Genomic DNA, 21,365 nt, shown 5'->3' with positions numbered 1-21,365 from the left:
TCGCGGCTTTGCCGGGATCAATGCCTGCAATTAAGTTAAATAATTGTCTGGCTACAGTTAAAGCTTTGCAAAATCGAAAGCCATGTATCCAGGATTTCTCGTCCTTTTAACACAGTGCAAAATCATTTCTCAAATTTTAAGCAGGAAAAAATATAAGAAAAGTGCTATCTTCCAAAATTCATGGATGCTATAAATGCATAGAGTTCATGAGCAGTCTGCTCATGAATATCTCCAACTTTAAGTATAATAGCACACTCGACGAAGTTAGAAACAACATTTTACCCGAAGAATATTTCAACTAGCACGCTGCAAAATAATCTCCCAGAAACAAACACAACGTTGAATCCAAACAGAACCAGAGTGCTGCGGACTCGGATTAAAAGTAGCTTCTTCCTGGCAATTAACTTCGAGAATTAGTGATCGAAGAAGCGCCACGTGGAACGTTCTTTCACTGTCAGATCGAAGATTTCATACTGAAAAAACGGACGCTCCGATAACTGTAAAAATTTGTAAAAGTGTTTATTTTGACCCTACGAATGAAATATTAACCCTTAGCACTCGAGTGGTGACTCTGAAGCACCACTAGAAATTGTGGCATTATTCCAAAGAAATTACAAGAAATCTTACAAAATATTTGTTACATTAGAAAATTTGTATTCAATATTTACTAAACGTTTAAATGTTATATGTGGAAATCGGATCAGTTTCGTATGAATAAAGTGAAAATATTCTACGACGGAAGCAAAATTTAGTTTCAGAATGAAAATAGCGCCCCGAGTGCAAAGGGTTAATTTGATCCGACGAATAATCGATCCCCGCGATTTCGTCTTGTTCCCTGGAATCAAAATGGGGTCGTAAGCGATTCGCAGGGAGCAGCAAAAATAATTTCGGCGGACGCCTATGCGAGATGAGTTTCGACGTTGTTTTTGAGAAGTAGCAGGGACGCTAAACGAGGCGCGCATTGTCAACGGCGGACTGTTTTAAGCGCGACTGTCACCGTTTAGCTTGCACTAGTCGAAAGTTTTGCACCGGGAGAGAGAGAGAGAGAGAGAGAGAGAGAAAAAAAAGATTCTTAGCATTTTAATGAACCTCGCGCATGTCTGCGAATACAAAATGTCGAGCATCAACTCTCGTCGGAAGTTCTTCCGGCCTCTTTGTACCGCTACCGATGCCAAGGCGAACGGAGTTTTACTTCTCGAAATTAAAAATAGCAACCGGACTGAATTTTCTTGCGTTCGCAACTTTCACGTGAAATGAAAAATTCTTAGAATTTTCGGTGTGGATCAAAACACAACTTTCGCGCAGGTAGATTCGTGATACGGCGAATCGAGAGGATGCAAATTAGCTTTGACCGTCGAAAGTTAATTACCCAGGTGAAAGAGTCGTTGTTATGGTGCTCTGGTCGAAATGTCGACGTTAATTAATTTTTCCCCGATAACTGTGTCCCGGGATCGCGGAGCACGGGGGTCTTGGGCGGAACAGTTCGACAGATTTTCTCGGCTCGCTCGCGTAAACTCGCATAAACACGTCTCCCTAGTAGCATAATTCCCCTATAAAACTTCGACACCGGATCAGCGGGCCACGACGCGCTCGCTCGCGATATGTTAAGCGAGGGAAAAGGGACTTAAAGGTTTATAAATCGCTTGAAATGCGAGCTCCTCTATTGATCAGTCCATTCAATCGAAATTTACGATGCGCAGAACAGTCAGCGTGGGAGGCTCGTGGCCGTATCGAAATCGGGAATGAAATTTCTGATTGTTTACTCCTCGCTACAGCGAATTCGAATTTAAGCCGTGTCCACACCGAAGCAAGAGTTCATTTTTGCCGGCTCTTCTTGCCTTCTTTTATTTAGCGAAAGCGGCCATTTTCTTTCAAGAATGTTGCTCGTTGTTGCTTCAGTGTGGACATACGTCGGGTTAAGTACACACGGTCGAGTGTCTTCGGTTTATGGCAGTCGCAAAATGAGTCTCTCGTCTTGGAAGTAGCAGAACTCAGTTTCGACTTGTCAACGTCGTTTTTAGTTAAGCTACTCTTGGTAATAAATTATTTTACTATTCTACCCAGAGTGCACTAATGATTTCTGCAGAAGTTTCAGTTGCGTTTGTTGCCTTGCATGCGAATATTGCGAAGTTACATTTAATTGTCTGCGGAGCAAACATTTCGAATTCGTTGAAACGCGTTGACCCATATTTGCAATTTTTGTTGTGTCAATTTTCAGCGATTTTTTTATCTTTTCCTGCGTTCGTCTCTAATTTTGCATTCAGTTTCGATCGAATTTTCGAACCGTTGTAAAATGTAAAATCGACTCGACGACGCATTTCAATTTTATCTGGCCGAGAGATTATTTTGTAAAATTCTGCGTCGGATAAACAATTCTATTAGAAAAATGGTGGAAGAAATTCGATCGATAGAAGATCGTTTCGATCGGGCAAAAATTGCAAAAATACATCCAGGAAAGAAACGAAATAAATCAAATATGTAATTTATATAATGCTTCGGTCTCGAACAAATGGAATATTCTTATAACGTTGCACCTCCGTTTTATTCGTTCTGAAATTTTCCCATTATATCGTTCTCACCGCAATGACCATTCTTTTTCCCCGGTCGTTTCCAAACGAATATCGAAAACCTTGATTAAAACTCGATAGAATTTTTATTAATTTGAAGGGAGTTCTGTGCATTTCACGTGCACCAGGGAAAGCTTTTATTTTCAGGGATTTTAACGCTGAAATCGCGCACGTGTCGCGCATTTGCAGTATTAAAGCTGTAAGTGCAGCAAATATTTCACAACTATAAATAAAAGTTCAAAAGAATGTTGCTTTCGTTCCTCTTTGACGAATTCTCAAGTAGCACTTTATACAAAATATAGCTCGCACTGTACTAACTATGCCTCTAATTACATAAAAAGAGAATTTCTCTGCGCAGGAAAATACAAACAACAGGGGTAAAACAAATATTAATATTTCCATTGCAACGGGCTGCAATTTTCAACACAACTCATTAACGAAACACATTTTTTAAATTTTTGTTGCAAGCCCAAGTAAACGAGTTGTCGAGAGCAACTTTTCCAATTCTTTTCGTAATTATCATTTTCTAATCCTCGATCATTTCTAATCATTTTCTCAAATTCTAATTCATCTCGCTTGGTAGAAAAGCAGAAGTGATTTAGCCGATTTACGAAAAAGTTATTCCGATTCAAAGTGTGCGCCATTAATTACGAGATCGATGTCGTTATTAACTAAATAAAAATTAGCAAATTAATGGCCCGATCTGCCTGTCCCCGACAGTACCAGAAGTCCGACGAATCCCAAGGTAAAACGCGCTATGAAATAGTAATCCCTTTGCCGCGTGCGCGATAACGACAGGCGACAGCAATTTCGGGATCAAACGGACTTGAGGATCGAGCGATCGACGTATTGTGCTCGGTAAATCGGCAGTATCCGCGGGTATCCGTAAGTATCGAGGGTAACGTTACAAAGCGTGGCGGAGGAATCGGTGTCCCTTTTGGCGGACGGTTCTATGCACCGTGCGAGTCGGATGCAATCGTGTACGCAATTGCATTCTTCGTAGCGCGTTGCATTCGCGCGCGTACACAGGCCGCACCGTGCGGGCGCCGTCGCATACGTGCATACGCGCGCATGTACAAGATACGTATCTTTCGTAGGTGTCGTGTTTTCTGGGTCACCTTCTCCATTATCAAAGAATCCAGGTCTTACCGAGAGCAAGAGAGAACGAGAGAGAGAGATAGATGTACAGGTTGATTCACCTAACTTGCGCATCTCAAACACTACGGAATTATGCGGCCGTTAAAACATCGTTTAACCCTTTACAGCCCGAATTTTCCCAGCGAACGTAAACAAGGCCTGCAACTCGGAAACAGCAAATATCCTCTGGATTTAACGGTGAACTCACAGTCTGGAAACAAAAATTGCATCTACTAAATAAACATTTACTGACTCGTGCTCCTCGGTTGAAAAGGGGACACGCCGGAACGAGGATGCGGTGAAATAAAATTATTGAAACAAGTCTAGATTGAAAAATATTGACTTGGAAGTTACGCGGAGCTGTTGTATGGGTTGCAACAATTTCTCGTCGGACGCATAATTTCAAAAAGTGGAGGCGCGCGAGGCACGTGAATCGTCCTGTATAGGGGATCGTAAAACTCGTTGGAAACGGGACCCGGGAATGTTACTCTCGGCGCTTCGTAAGTAATTAAAAAGAGTTATAGATCACTTGTAAATTCAGACTGATCGGGGGAGAGGGGATGACGAAATAGGCAGCGATAAATCAGAGAATTTCAGCCGAGCAAACGGAACCGGCCGGCCGAGCTATAATTTAAGAAGGGAACGCGGATGCTCGGTGTAACCGAGCGGATAACGCTTAGATTAACAACGATGTGAATACGTTCGTCGTTAATGAACGCTATCCGATATTTTCCGCGACGACGGTGCAGTTTTCTTTTTTATTTTTATTATTTTACTTTTTGGTTCCTGAGCTTCGCGCTCGTCCCTTGCGTGGGCCATCGTGTGGGTACATATTTATTTTTACTGTCTTTGAAATATTGTTCTATAAACACTACAAGATCGCTCTGAACGTTCATCTTTTATTCCCTGTTATTGAAAAAATTGAATGCTCAAAAACCAAGCAGTTGAATGACCATTTTTATATTCCGGACTAAAATAGAACTAAACATATCTGCAAGTCTATAATAGACAAATAATTACGTCATCCATGTGTGGATGACACTGCAGTGAACGTGTCAATGTCAATAGCAGTCGCTTGTGCATCTCCACCTCTCTATGTGTTATTCGTTAATCTGTACACTTACATAAACTTGTTATCTATTTCTAATTATACTCGACGCTCATTTGTGTTTCTCTGGCTGTGCTGTTTACTAAATTTGCTATGCTTCTCTTGCTGTGCTGAATTACTGAATTGTATACCGAACGTATACTATTATTACACTGTTTTCTCCTATGAAAATACTAACGATGAAATACGTATTCATCCAGAAAATGGAACTTTATTAAATCTCAATTGCACATATTGTACTACACATATTATTTACGGTCATTCTGACTACTCGATACGTGAGTTCGCGTAATTTTCCGCGGGCAAGAAATTGTTCAGTTGATTATTCATAATCGCGCGAGTAGAATTCGAGGGCCAACGTTCGCGGCTAATTTTCGCCACTCGCGTTTTTTAACGAAGCGTGCAATGTGGTTGTCGCCCGGGGCCATGCATTTCAAATTTTCGCTCGCGCAGTTTACGCGCCGCCGAAGAAAATGTCACGCAAGGAAAAGGAGAGACTGTCGATACAGCTTACCCCCGATCTTTTTGATACTGATTGCGAAGGGCGCACACTTTCCGCGGGAATAATGCGGTTTAGCGACCGGAAGAGGGTAACGCAAGCTGGAAAATGTGAAAACGCAACCCCCGGCCTGTGTACACCCTTCTTAAACTCAATTACCAAACAAAATGGGCGCGGCGAATCCGTTTGCGAGTTTGCAGAAAAGAATTTTAGAGCCCCCGTTGTTTATTTGTCCCGTTGTTGTTTTGTTGTTTCTTTGTTTCTCGCGAGCTGGACGTAACTGTTTCGGATTTTGTACGAACTCTTCGGCCAGGCGAGTTGAGAGTCACGAAGTTCGGAATCGATTTTTGGGGAAATTGGAAGCTCGTGCTGTTTTAATAATGTTTACCCTAGTTCTCCAATATCCCTCGCCCGTTTTCGGAAAAGAAAAGCCCGAAGAATGTTTCGCTGTTGAGCTGCCGGTTCGTTGAGAAAATAGTGTCCCACATGCTTGCAGATACTTTAAACTATTGAAGATTTATGTGTCACGATTTCATGTAGAGCGATTTATGAATTATTGAAGACGAGTGTCGTTCAACGAATTTTAATTCGCGAAAAACCTGCAGTTCGGTTATCGTCGCGAGTATGTGCGTGTGGTTTTAACAGCAATTTTGTGAAATGTCCGCTGAAAAATTACGAGAACTTTTAGAGGTGTAGCGGCTCGAGCGAGGACGGTTTTCAAAAACAACGTTTGCGGCGCTAGAAATACCTCTGTCAATTTGTATCTGAACCAAAAAAGAAATATTCGCACACGAATAAAAATAGTTCGAACGTTGAAAATTTGTTAATTCCTGCTTTCTGAAGGAATCGATTGTCACGCGAATTGAAAAATGCAAATTTTAGCTGCACACGTATATTGTAACTTTTTGTCAGAGGTGAGAATGCTTCGTAGAAAATTATTCTGACACTGTCCGAGTGAGTTTTTCGCGAATTTCGGAGACGCTAACAATCCGTTGCATTTCGTTCGGCCAGCAATTCGCGAAGAAGATGCATGACACAATTGCGCATAACCTCTTCAGGAAAAGGGCCCCGGGGGGTTGCGGAACAGTCCAGAAAATTCACCATGAAATAAGGAAATGACGCCGGATTTCAGCGAGTCAGTTTCCACGCTTTGCGCTGTTTGTAGCGGCTAAAGAGATGTAGTTGACAGTGCTTTAAAAACAGGCAGAGAGAGGTTAATGCTGCGGAAATCGATAGCGGGAACACGTGTACCATGAGATTACGCGGCGGTGGGAGTAACAAGGGAACGAACCGCAAAATTGCAACGTTACAGCTCATGCAGCGCGTGAAATGCAACAATGAATCAAACGTGAAAGCCGCCCGGTATTTTCGCGGCGCGGCTTCTCGAAAGCCGTCGAAAACATTTCTTAAAGTACGATAGTACTTACTGAAATTTGCCAAATCTGTCACACTTACATTGCCACGATTTATCCCCTCTCTTCTCATACAATTCTGTGCGAGGCAAAGAAAAAGAATAAAAATACTAACGGAAAGGTCCAGTAGAAGGTAATTGTGCAATAAAGAAAATTTTCAATACAGTCATCTTGATTTTATCTTTTCAACTGTGGTACCAGTGAATTGTTCAGATTTTTCCGATTAAAACGAGTCCAAACACGACGTAAATCGGACTAGTTTTATAAAGCCTACCCCCACTACGCCCTCCGACTCGCACGAGCGCGGTGGTGGGGGTAACGGCTCGAAATCTGTAAAAGTAGACCGATCTACGTCGTGTTTGGGCTCGTTTTAATCAGAAAAATCTCACCGAACCAGTATTAGTGCGTAGTTATCAGTCTATGAATTTTTTCAAATTTTTTGGTCAAGTACGTCATGGAAAAAAGAAAAATAGAAATGGACCTTTTTGTCGACGTTTAAGTGAGCACTATCGACGGAGACACAAATGGAACTCGTGTCGAATGAAAGTCAGCACGGTTTCCTGGAGAAACCTGCGACAGGAAAGCGAAACACACGTACGGGGATGAAAGAAGTTAGGCCAGATATGGACTGGCGTAATCGATAAAGAGTCAGGCTCACGCAGGGCCTGTGCGGAATTAGTTTGTTCAAAATCCGCGGGGCGAATGAAGGAAAACTGAACTCGGTCGTTTGCCAACTGTGGACGAAAATTTGCTGCGGTTTTCGAGTGGTAATGAACGTATTTAGACGGACACTGTGTGTTGATTAGTAACGCGAGTGCGGTTTTTAACTGCGCGAGAATAAGATTACTACTTGGGAATCTGTAATGAAAATTGAGGAGTGCGGAACGAGTTATAGAAAATGTAAGGTAGGTTCACAGTCTGGTGATTACAATCGACGGATTTGTTAAATCCTAATGTTAAATTATGTGTTAAATCGAAATTACATATTTTATATTATTTAAAATTTTTAAAACTATGCCGCATTAAAGGTTAGTTATATTTAATAGGTAGAAATTATTTTTGGGAAATCACGCTTCATTAAGGGTGAAATTTATTGAAACAATCGTTTCACCATAGTTACAATATTTTATTAAATATTCCCTCCACGAATTCTGTGCAAAATTTACCAAAGAAAGGGGGAATAGATTTCCTGAATATCACGTTGTGCGGTGTAATATTAAATAACAACGCGTATGAAATTAATTTAGCTTTCTTTATTTAAAATACGAGATCGTGGTCGTCGCATGGCCAACGTAAATACGTGTTAATTAAACGTTAACATCGGAAGCATCGTGCGGTCAAAGTGACTTGTTTTTCATTATTAAAATTACGCGAGCGCGTTTATCAATTTTCGATAGACATTTATTATAGTGCGAGCGAGTGTAAATCGAATTATTTCATAATTCCCTGTGGGAGCGGCTTTTGTGATTTCAATAATTATGGAACAGGGAAACGAAAATTAATCAGTTTGACACAGTGATAGCTCTAGTTTTAATTATTCATTGTACTGGACAAATAAAAGCGTGGGCACATTGTTCTATTGAATATTATGCTGCTTCCTTTTGAGAATTTGATGATTTTTAACAAATTGATTATGTTATTCAAAACTTGATATACACATAAAGTTCGCACCAAAAATTTGCAGTCTAATTAATCATAATTTTCTGTTTTACGAAACAACATCTGCACAAAGTGCACATTAACGTGTCCCGCACGATTCCCACTTCTTTTTTCCCACAATCGTCGTTAATATTCATTATTTACTTAGGGCACAGCGTTTCATGTTTGCCTAAGCAACTAGTATGTTCTGTACTAGCTCACGTTGCAGTTCAAGTAATGCGTCCTAGATATGCAAGTTCCTGCATATCGGATTGGTTTATTAATTAAAGCCGACATCAAAGTGGTCAGGGGCCTTAATTAACGCATAGAATAACGCTAGACAAATTAGCAGTTCGAATTAATGAATTAGCCTCTCACGATTCTCCTCCGTTTCGATTCGCAAATTAATTGAGATCTCTGCAAAACATGCTCGCAATTTTGTCTCTTCCAACAAACCTAACTTCTCATCACTTCCACGAATTTCCAAAATTTACATCATAGGTATACTTTGTGAATTCAGATTTGATTAAATAAAATCATTGATATTTATATAGTGAAGCTATTATAATATTTAATAACAGAGACCATAGATACACCAAAGATAAATGAATTTCACATGGTTTGCACATTATACGTCTACAATAGGATTCGTTTTGAGAACACTAAACTGTTTATTGAATATTTATACCAGCCCTTCAGTGTTAGGACCGACAAGGCCCCACTCAAATTCATGCTAATTATTTAATGCGTGACAAAATAATTTAAAAAATAGTTATATCGAATTAAATAAAAATCTGCATAAAAAGGAATTTGGCTACGTCTGCCACGAAAAAAAAAAATGTTAATTCAGTGATCTCGAAATCGGTTTGCACTCGAAGCCGAGAAAAATGGTGCTGTCAAAGTGCGGGAGCAGATTGGATGGTAACATCCGAAATAAACGGCGACGGGAACAGTCGTCTTGTTTTCGCGTTAACATGCACGTCATGGAAAATCAATAAAGATATCGGTTACACGTGATCAGCCGTCATCTCTCTTGAAAAATATCTCTGTCTCTGGCTCGACTCTTTTCAAGAAAAAAATTGAAGGGAAACGCCAGGGGGTGGTAAAAATAAGAATCCTCGACAGAGGTTTGCACGTTCGCCTGACCCGAGTGACACGAATACGTTTCGCCATTAACAATATCCTGTTGACGTTACACCGGCGAAACTTGCATCCATCCGAAGAACCGAACCATCTGGCCGTCCTCTCGTACGCAATGCATCATCCGGTATCAGCAAACATGCGAAAACACTGTGACGAGCGAAAATGGCACCTATCCTGGCGAAATTGTAACAAATCCGAAATATCTAATTTTTCTGGACATGTATAGATTTTTCATACACACTCAAAAATTGTGCGAAATTTTTCCATACGAGATTGTTAATAATTGCACTTCTCGGTGTAAATTTTTGAAAATTCAGAACTAGGCGATTGGCAGTAGTACAAGATTACTAGTAATTGTGGATCTCTGTTATAAATTTCCATATGTTGTAAAAATTGAAATTAGCGGAACCTATAATGGGAAAAATTATTTATGACAGCCGGTTCTCCTGTACAAAAATTTATAAAGTAATGTTATAATATTAACCCCTTGCACTCGAAGCTATTTTAACCCCAAAACGAAACCTAGAAAATGGTGCAATTTAGCCCTACAATACTGAAATGTTTAGTAATTTATCAAATACAAACAAATTGAATAATTTAGAAATTTGAATACAGCAATTTTTAGTGGTGCCTTACAGTCACCATTCGAGTGCCAAGGGTCGAAGTACAGATGTGAATTTTTTCGCCGAAATATTTTGATAAAATTTCTCCAGAGGTCGGGGAGGGCGAACAATATTTTTTGATGGTGCGAACAACGGTGAACAAACTGAAAGGTTGAAAGGGAGGAAGGGCGTTTCGAGTTGAGGGCTAAGACTGCACAATTTATTTCCATTTGTAGGTGGAAACGGAGTAATTGGCGTCGTATACGCGACAATATTGCAGAGCGAGCGTCGCGTTCATGCTACACGTGTTTCTTAAGCGCATGAAAAGTGGGAAACTTGATAAATACACCGGAGCGCATTTACCTACAGAGAAATTCACCCGCGTCGCGACGCGTCCCGCCGCGCGTCGCGGAGAAACGATTTCCGTTGCTTGGCATCGCATCAGTTTGGCACACGGGAGACAGCTTATTAATTACAACACAGTGACCTGAATTTACCTTCAATTATTACGAAGTTGCCGCATATAAAGCGGCACTCGACTACAGGCTTTTAGGAACATTATCGGCGATTGCTTTAATATTCTTGCAAAATTAAGGGAACGTCAAACTGAACGCGCGTTTTGCCCGCGTTCCATCGAAGCACGCTAAACGACGCACACTGCAAATGCAATTCATAAATAATTCGATACATTTTCGAACAGCTGACTAATTAGTCTTCTCGTTCTTCTCCTGGTTAACAATGCCACTCGATTTCGAGCTTTCGTTGTGCCACGAATCACATGCCAGTAACATTATAATCCGGAAATATTTATTGAGAATGTACTGTGGATTTTACACTAATGCGAATAATTTTCTGTTATTCTCAAAACTCCAAAATTAGTGTTTTTAGCTTGAAATTTAAAATTTTTACCGGCGAGGAATTTAAACTATAGTCTGGTTAAACAATTCTCTTCAGAAATTTTTTAAATATTAAGAATGTTATCAGATGAAATGGTGTTTTTGTCCGACTTTGCTTGAAAAGGAATTTTCGTGAATCCGATGTCCTTCCTTCATTTTTTTACATGAAAAATACGGTCGAACGAGCGCGGGCAAATATGAAGCGTACTTCAATTACGTTATGTTCAACGGTCGTAGAAAAAAGTATGCTTCTGTGACCTGGAAATTTTACATTTGAAAAATGGTGTGCTCAGGTGGCGGGCAAAGTATGGCGAAGAAAGTTCGAAAATGGAGAAGTCGTTGGAGAATATGTCGACGAGTTTTTTGACACTGGGACCACCGAAGACTTTTGAATGCATGCTCCCAGCAAAAGGATCAAAGTGACTTATTTTCGAAAAGCACCAACCAGTCGAGGAAAAAGCAGTACTTGCTCTCGTACTCGACAAATACCGAAAATGAACTGAATATTTTCGAAAATATTCGGAAGAAGACACGCGAAATTTTCTGTGCTGGGGAAATGATAAATCCAGCGAACGAATAATGCTTAACAATTCAACGCATGAAATACGAAATTTTGTTTTTGTTATTTTAGCACAACTGGACCGAGTCTAAAATATATTTAGCTTTCTGGGAAACGTAGGAACTGCTTGCAAGTTTTAAAAAATAGTTTATTCTAATTAAAAGTTGGAACAATGGATTGCAGCGTTTTCTCTCCTTAGCAAGTTATCCAATTTTCTATCAACTTTTATACCCCTTTATATTTTTAATTTATCTGCACTTAGATCAATTTTTCAATTTCTTTTGTGCTGAACCCAGTGCACAAGAAAAAGCACAAAAAAAACTAAAAGGTTACTAAGATAACATTTTTAATGGCAAACATATGGAGACGTAGGGTGTTGGGAAGATATTGATCCTAAACCATCATCACAAAAGTGCAGACGCTGGTTAAACATCGAGTGTCGTGAGCTCGATATTGTTTTAGGATCAAAGAGAAAGCAAATTTACTCAACTTCGCCGTACGTGGATGCTTTGAATGATGTTAAATTCTGTAATATTTACAGCGTCACGTAAATCGAACGCTAACATTGTTATGTCTCTGAAAGGCATACTACTTGCGACAGAAAGTATTCAACGAAAACGATCAGAAATTTATCACTCGAAGTTTAAATCAACAAAGTAGAAAAAGTAAATATGTAAGCACATTTTTATAGCACTTTTCCCTTCACCATTACATTTAGTGTCTCCATTGAAATATGTAATACTCAAATGAGTTTCATAACAGGTGCTTACGCGGTTCGAGCAAAGACTTTTAGCGAGTAGTACTATACTTTGACGTTCTCTGTCTTCCTGTCCGCTCTGCGGTGGCCTTTGCCACTTAGGCACGTCGTTGTCCAGTAGATAGCGCGTCATTTAACGTTCCACTATGGCCACCTGTTTACCCCTTTGACTAGACACCAGAGGGTGGCCGGCAGACCATCAAAGAATTCGTCGATGATCTTATTTCACACGTTACTTCGTACCAAACTAATTTCACGCTACAAAAAATCCAATCTATTCAACAGTTAGGCACCGCAATCATGAAAACGCCTTCGCGGCAAAAGCTACTAAATTACAAGAGAATTTCTTATATTCTCGACGGGCTATCCTCTAAAAATTGTAAAAAGGAAACAATTATCATAGATAAAAAGAGGAAAATCAGAGGAAAAATCAAGGAACTTTCGATAGGAAAGCTGCAACTTTGTAGAATATGGGAAAAATAGAGAGATTGTGGTACGAACGTTTTTTAACCTCGAGAAAATTCGTTAAACGCGCACAAATTTAAGAAAATCTTAGTTTTCCCAATACCACGCGCCGAAAAAATTTTTGTTCAACATGCTATACATCATTTTCTCAAAATTTCTCTACGACCTCAGGATTTTGCAAAAGATAGATTTTTGTGACAAAAACTAATGAAATCATTTTTTCGTTGAAATGATTCGATGGTAATAATCTCCCTTATTTTTCCCATATTCTACAAAATTGCAGCTTTCATTTAAAAAGAATTTCATCGCTCTACCTCCATTCCTATCGAAAGTTCCTTGATTTTGAATCCGATTTCGTCCAAATTGCCCACTGTGCGGCGCTTTGGATAGATGGCACAGAGGAAGAAAGCGCGCCGACAGATACAAGAAGTGAACCTATAGGATTGAATCCGTAGGAAGTCACCGGCTGGCGGATCGCCAGCGCTGTGACCGAATGTGCATCCACGTTCTCTCTCTCTCTCTCTCTCTCTCTCTCTCTCTCTCTCTCTCTCTCTATCTATCTATCTATCTATCTCGGCTGGTGGCGGAATCGTATTACCGGCACCAAATTGATTAATAGCCCGTCGCAGCCGAGCGCCGATACCGCCGAGAAGAAAATGGGATAGTTAACATCGTGGTCACGTACGTTACTGTTTGCATAGGAAAATAATACTCGAACCCGTCGCTAACCCGCCATGCATCCGGACCGGCGAACCCCCGGGGCTACATCGCGATGCCTGTTGCAATTTTTCATTTCTCTTCTCCCCCTCCGTCCGTCACTTTCGTCAACTTTGACCTCCTCTCGGGCGCATACTGCCTTCCTGATTAGCCCGGTCCAGAAAACATTTTTTCTCGATTTTTAGAACCCACCAGGCCGGTCTTACAGAATTTTATTCCCTTTAAAAAATCGATACTGATTGATCAAAAAATTTCAAAGCATCCACCTAACAACGAACGAGAATTCATAAATTATACCTGCGCTTTCGCACTCTTTTAACACGTTAACTGCCATGTAACTGCCACGAATCTTTACGTTAATATATTCATTGTACCAAATTTGATTAGAATCTGTAAAATGCAAGAAAATTGGAGGACTACTCAATATCGTACATTTAACTTTTTTCAATTTTTCTTCCATTAAATGACTTACTTTGATTTTATGGAGTATTTGAGGCTTCTAGTGTGGCAGTCAAAGTGTTAATTATAGCATCAAATGATAGACACGGACGTATCGAGCTCGATCTATCAATTCGACGTGGATTACTGGTTAATGTCGTTGACATTGTTCTCCCATCGTTCGCGGCGTTGTCCATCGGCCCCGTAGGAGAATGATTAATAAATTTCCCGGGTTGAAGTTTCACTCTAACCGGTATTAAAACTCGAACGGGAAGTTAAGACATTTTCGAATAAAGAGTACACGGGTAATCTTGCTCGATATCCCTAAAGAACGGGACAAGCTGCTTACGCGAGATGAGAATTTTTTAAAAGCGCTCCAGTTTCCAGCTGATATTTATAGCGATGTAAAACGCGCGGCGAGTTTCGGACGAAATCGAGCTGCAACTTCTCAGTCCCGAACGGGCTACTTCTTCTTATCCCACTGTAACTTTTCGTCTGACCCGGCTCCGTTCACTTTTTAGATAGCCTAGCCTCTGGTTCCATCCCGGCGAGACTGTCGTCTTCGACAGAAATATCATAGCACCTCGACCCCTACGATTTCGAGGTAATCTCGTATAAGCTGTCAGAGAATTTTTGCCCTGCCAAAGGGCCGCTTCCGTTCGTATTTACGCCTTTTCTCTTATTTTCTTTTCTTTTACCATCACGAATCTAGCCTGCTTTAACTCTGCTATTTTCGAAGCTTTTCTCTCACGGAATTGTGTCACTGTCTCACGCGCAGGTCATTTCAGAATTTTTCGAGTAACCACGAATAACAATTTTTACGATCCCTGTTGCTTTGGAAAATAACTTTGCACCTATTCTCCTTTTATGTGCCATTTCGAATTATTTTGTGCCTCGAATTGTGTCGCTTTTATTTTCTGCTAATGTGTCCATATTGTTGCTAGGTGCTTCTTGATTTGGCAAATAATTTCTGTACGTTTGTCTTTGTATTTATTCTCCGTTTGTGACAGCTTCTTTTATTTTTCCCTTTTACGATAACGAGGCTTGAATTTTGACTGTGCCATTTCTAATTCTTTTCTGCCCCGAATTGTGTCGCTTTTATTTCCTGCTAATGTGTTCATGTTATTGCTAGATTTTGCAAATCATTTCTGTCTGTACGATACGGACGGATTATTCTCGGAACATGGCAGTGGTGAATTAATAATTTCATTTCACTCGATGATCGGCGAAGTTTCTAGCTTTCCCTTTCACGGGCAGAAGTGTATCGTCTTTAATTTCCATCGTGGGGAAGTTGTTTGATATGGACGTTTATTAGAGAACTTGACCTCGTAAAAGCAACGTCTGCGTCTCGATTGAGAAGAGCCGTTTCAATCATCGTAATCTTTAATGACTCTCGAAAAGGGCGAGACCGTTTTTATAGCCGACCGTGTGGACCGCAGTGTTTCAGACCATTATACGTATATTATAATAATTACACTGTGGACTCTTACGCAATATTAATTTCTGAAGGTAATGTAATATATAAGGTAACATTTACCAGGTACTTTTAATGATCGGTAGACTTGGCGTTAAATAAAATTTGGATTTGAATATTTCTTGAAATGTTGAGACACTTACCAGATACTTTCAATGCTCGGTAGACTGGTCGTTAAATAAAATTTGAATTTGAATATTTCTTGAAATATTTTAGCGTTAAATAAAACTTGAATTTGAATATTTCTTGAAATGTTGAGACATTTACCAGATACTTTTAATGCTCGGTAGAGTTAGCGTTAAATAAAATTTGAATGTGAATATTTCTTGAGATATTGAGAAATTAGATTCTTTACCAGTCCAACTCTGCGAACTCTAAAAAATTTGCATAAACATCCGCAGTCCATTAATCAGCGCGCTAAACCGCATAAAACCACATTTTATTTTCTACTTTGTTGCCATTAGGTGTAATCCACTATTTTTGGTAAACGTTTGTTTTCGTTCCGACATAACTCAAACACCCACGCTATCTATATCCGTTATGTGTCTCCACTATCCTACACCATTTTGGTTCGTGCACCGGAGACAGGTTCGGAAGTTTTAATGGTTGATAGCTCGAAAACAAAGTTTCGTGAAAGATATTGGCGTTGAAGCTTTTTTGGCAGGCTCGGCTGATTCAGATTGATCGCGAACCAATGTTCTATCGCTTTTAAATTTTCTCCACTCGAAAATTAATATTGTTTAGGCGTGCGATTAGCCGAGTCCCCTCGTAAAACAAATTTCTCATTTCGAAATACTCATAACACAAGTTTCACGTTTGCGATTGTATTAAATTTCATCGTTCTGATGCTAATGAAACGATCGAATGATTGTGTTAAGTATCAAATTATCAGGGATTGAAGCGATCTTTCCCCGCTGGACCCAATTTGTTGGATCTAATTTGTTCGAACCGTAATAAAATATCATGGAATCGAGCTGGTTTGCACATTTTTTCCCGATGGAAAAGGAAAGTCCAGTGTCTTGATCAGTTCGAACTTCGGAAGACCGTACTTTTTCCGAGATTAATTGCACGGCTCCGCGTGGAAGGCGTAACTTTACTTTTTCTTCGAACGGAATTACAACAATCTGCTCTGGTTAAACAACCGGAGCCCGGTCCGTTACCGTATTTTCCCGCAATCTGCTCGAATAAATGCAAAGTTTGTTCGTTACGAAATAAATCTTATTTATCCTCCGTTGCGGTCGAATAAAACTGATTCAAAACGCTTTAAAAGTAAACCGTAAAATACAGGTGTGTCAAGACTGATCTTCTGCATTATAATTCCAAATTAACCATAAATTGCAAAGGTAAATCTCACGGGTAGAAATGCAGAGTTCACGATGGTTATGGTTCGCGATATTTAAATAAAGTTTGAAAAGCGAAACGAGAGGTTTTCAAAAGCGCTGACGACTGGGCGATACTTTTTCAGCGTAACACGTTCAAAGGGACGCGGCGATTCGTGTTTTTTCCCGCAGCGAGCAGGACGTCGGACGACGCTCAATCATCGCACTGATTTTGATACACCGCGGTCACGTATCTCACGATCCTCTCGTAAAAATACGCCCGGAAACCACTACTCTTCCGAGACGCCCTCTGCGGGCCGCGGCAGTCGGTTCTCGGGATCGCTCGGGCTAATTGAGCGAAACCGTTTCAGGTTCGATTTGTCCGGGAGCCGTCTACGCCTCTCATTACCAGGAAACAATTAATCAGTCAGAATTAGTAACGCGCATGATTCCATCGCATCGGCGGGATCGCGTCGCAGCCGTCGCGGAAGAAACGCCGCGCGTCAAACGAAACGCGTACAGTTGCTCGCAAAAGTACCCCCGCACACCTAACTTAGGGACCCTTAGGGAACCCTTTAGGGACTCGATCACTGTGGGGGTACCGATTACCGAAAATTTTTGATATCTCTCTCTCGATATTCCTTACGCTTTAAAAATGAGGGGTCCCCTTGTGTAAAAGAATGATTGGGTCCCTTGCCCTATGGGAAATGAAAATTTTCTGAATTGCGATGACATATTTTATTTTTTAATTTAATAGGCTGCGTGTAATAACCATTTGTCGCAGGCTTTTATAGGCGCGCGTTTGTTCGCCCGCGCGTCAAACGAAACGCGTACAGTTGCTCGCAAAAGTACTCCCGCACACCTAACTTAGGGACCCGTAGGGAACCCTTTAGGGACTCGATCACTGTGGAGGTACCGATTACCGAAAATTTTTGATATCTCTTTCTCGATATTCCTTACGCTTTAAAAACGAGGGGCCCCCTTATATAAAAGAATAATTGGGTCCCTTGCCCTATGGGAAATGAAAATTTTCAGTCTGAATTGCGATGATATATTTTATTTTTTAATCTAATAGGCTGCGTGTAATAACAGTTTGTCGCTGGCTTTTATCGCAAATAAAAGTGTATTCTTTCTGTTCCAGGGCGAACGGGATTTTCGGTAGAATTGGACAAACCATGGCGAAAAAACACCGTCACTGTCGTCTGCATTAAACCCAAGGGGTGAGTAGATTTCCACGGGAACGGTGAATGGAAAATTGCTCTAAATTCAAAAGCTTTGAAAGCTCCACATAACCTATCGTCCGCAGGGGCTGCCGGGGCGGTTTCAGACGCGGTGAAATGTAAAAAGCTCATTCATTCCCGTTATATTCTTGAAAAAGCTTTTTAAATTGTCCGAAACGTGTGCCGGGTTACACGCGACGCGCGAATTAACGTTTTGAATTATGCCGTTCCATCGGAATGAAATAAACGAATAACGGGGGCGACATGCATAAAACGCCACCCTTAATCCTTAATTTAAACATCGGTCGCATGTTCAATTAAAAACGATCTGTCTCATTTCGCGTTAAGGTTTACGCACACCCGATGCGCGAAAAATTGCCTGCAGTTAAATCGTGATAACTTTCTAAAAAATGATCGCACGTCGATAAATTTGGACTCAATCTGAAGTTAGAAGCCTCTAGGTTTATCGTCCATCGATCATTTTATTGTCAGATTTTTTTCGCGATCTAGCACGCGGGAAAATTAAGACGCGGTTTTTCTCGAATATATTATTTGTTTAACCGCCTGTAGAAACTCTGACAAATTTTTTTCCTGATTTAAAGACCGAAGCTTCCTCTTTGCAACGACATGTGAAAAATTGATGTACGATTATTTTCAGCCGTTTCATCGCGGTTTATAGGTCATTTAATTCGCCTCGCTGATCTCAAATAATTTTACATAATTGTACAAATCTTCATGAAACATTTTAAACGTGAAATCGAAAATTCTCTTGAAATAATGATATTTCCATCGAGCTGATTTTATTTGTGTGAACATTTTCCCGGCGAATGATCGGCCCGCGGTCATTCCGCAATTTTCCACGGAGAAAATTTTATTCAATCGAAAATCACACAAAAAAAGATAAATGATTCGTTATTTACGTTTCCCGGTGTTTGTTACTCCCGCGCACGCTATTAACGGATGAAATCTATACACAAGTTTCTATAGGTATAATATTTCAAGCTTGTGCGGAGTATTAATTAAGCCGTCCGAACGTCATACTCGAACAACCAGAGAGAGAGAGAGAGAAAGAGAGAGAGAGAGAGAGATTGGAAAACATGTAGTTCGTTAGACATAGAGCCCGTCAGGGTTTAAACTCCCGCTTTCATGCGCTCGTATGTCTGACAGGGGGTCAAGGTCTTTTCAAATGACTCGCAAAACAAAAAGAGAAACGCCCCTTTTCAAACGGCTCGAACAATTCTTCGAAACTGGGGAATTTTCCGAGCGGCGCAGCTTCTGCGCAAAAATTCAAATTAAAATTCCTGGTGGATAATATCGGTTATTGACTTTTTTAAGCTATGCGTTCCTACGGTGAAAAATCTGAAAAAATTAACGACCCTAGCGAGACACGAAACGAGGACGAAACTTGTTCCAATTTTCTCTCGAAGATTGCAAGTTCCAGGAGAAAAAGCCCGAAGACGGACGGGTTAATAACAAATGTTTCTGCACACGCGTGTGGTTTATTACGGTAAGTTTTATTCAAACGAACCGTGACTTCGTCGGCCTGTACGTTTTCACACGGATCCGCGTTTCGCGGGAAAATTAGAAACCATAAAAAACCGAGGAAGAGACGGAGCGTAGATCAAGTTGTCTAATACCGGCACGTGAATACGCCGTGGGCGAACAACCGCATGCTAGAACCAAATTTACTACTCGGAAAAACATTGTTATACGGGCGAGCACATCGACTGCAGGGACAGCAGCTTTCACACCACCGAATCCCCTCGTTAATGTAACCCGTAATTAGCACACTGCGGATTTTATGCATCTCCGACAAAAACGGACAAGCATAATTTAAAACTGTGCACATGTTAAAATGATTTGAGGAGTGTGTTAGTACTTGTCCATTTTGTTAATTTTTTAATGTCCCAAATCCCCAAGAAACTTAGCGAGAAACTTCGAAAATTAGCGGCCAGTTTTGCTTCAAAATTCCAATGTTCAATTACTTATTCGACATTAACTGTGTTCTCAATTTTCCTAAGTTAGGACGGCTAAAACCACAGTTCGAGTCGATTTAATTATAAAGGAAAATTCGACTATATTACTGCGTATTTTTCATAGTTACATACATTTTTTTAGTTAAATTCGACTGCACCGACAAGAGTACATAGACAAGTATATCGACACTTGACAATTCACGGTTGCCAATCGGCCGGGTCTCGATTTCGAAAAACCGAAAATCCCGGAAGTTGTTTAAAAACATCATAATGCGCGGAGTTTGAAACGACACATATACGCGATATCGATCTGAGAAGTTGTTTGGGCGTGGTTCCAGGAATTCCGAACAAAAGGATAACAGTCATCGCGTTTTCCTGATGAAAGATCCACGGGGCGATGTGTTAACACGTCAACTGTGGTTCGAATTATACGAGCCGGTGTCTCACGATGGTACAATTTACCATTGAAATCAGTAATGTTTCATCCCCCACTACACGGACACACACACACACACACACACACACACGGTTCGCCGAGAATGCGTTTTACTTTGCCTCTGTTCTGCTGCGACAATATAAAACACAAAGCCAGTGGTTCGGCACAAAGAAAACGCGACGGGACACGAAAGCAGAAACTCTATTTCCATTAGTTAATTTAGCTACCTTTTCCACTTCATTATCTCCGGGTTTACATAAGCTGCGCGCGTCACGCCCGATATGTGTCCGACAAGAAAATGCGATGACGAGTTAACATGGTCCGCCTAGAGGCATTTGTTTTGGCAGTCAATCATTGACACCCACGCCTCGATTTGTTAGAGCACGGTCCGTGCAAATTGGTCAATTTTTGTTACGGCTGAAAATTGATTTACCGCCATCGGGTTCGCGCGGCTAATATTTTCTTTCGCCGCGATTTCGAAACCAATTTTGATATTCAACCATTTTTATCTTGGAATGCTAGCATTTTTGGCGATAAAGATCAGTCAATCAAAAAGATTTCCCGGATGTTCGGCGGCCGATTAAACGCGGAAAATGGGACGAAATCGGATAATCCGAATTTCCCCTGCAACCACCCTCCCGCTCAATACGGAGGGTTGAAGCTTGGCACAAAATGTTTTTTCTGTGTACGCTATCGAACGGTCCATCGCCGGCCTAATTTGGTTCAAGGACACTTTCGACCTACTTATTCGACTATACCCTTACAATTAGCGTAAAATACGACGCAACGATGTTCAATCTGTCCGAGTTGCGATCCACCAAATGCACCAACCCATGAACAAATATCATTACCGTCTTTTTCACTGAAAAATGGACCGGAGAAAAACTCCGGACTGCGTTTTCCAAATTTCTCATCAAGTACACCCCTGTGGCCTATATTCGATTTATGTTGTTCTAAAACAGAATTAAATTAAATAAAAACACTCATTTTTGCGAGACTGTG

The 21,365-nt window shown here is 40.6% G+C and overlaps 1 protein-coding gene across 1 annotated transcript in view; it reads left to right on the top strand.

Annotated features, from left to right (window-relative positions):
* LOC143360263 (1-phosphatidylinositol 4,5-bisphosphate phosphodiesterase epsilon-1) overlaps positions 1 to 21,365 on the top strand; it is a 128,438-nt gene that overhangs the window by 37,759 nt on the left and 69,314 nt on the right. The window contains exon 4 of the mRNA XM_076798957.1: positions 17,873 to 17,951. The gene's annotated coding sequence lies outside the window, so the exon portion shown is untranslated. The remainder of the gene's footprint in view (positions 1 to 17,872; positions 17,952 to 21,365) is intronic.

The sequence above is a fragment of the Halictus rubicundus genome, chromosome 13 (genome assembly GCF_050948215.1).
Source record: "Halictus rubicundus isolate RS-2024b chromosome 13, iyHalRubi1_principal, whole genome shotgun sequence".
In the NCBI taxonomy this organism is placed as follows: domain Eukaryota; kingdom Metazoa; phylum Arthropoda; class Insecta; order Hymenoptera; family Halictidae; genus Halictus; species Halictus rubicundus.
This window is presented reverse-complemented; position numbering and strand designations above follow the sequence as displayed.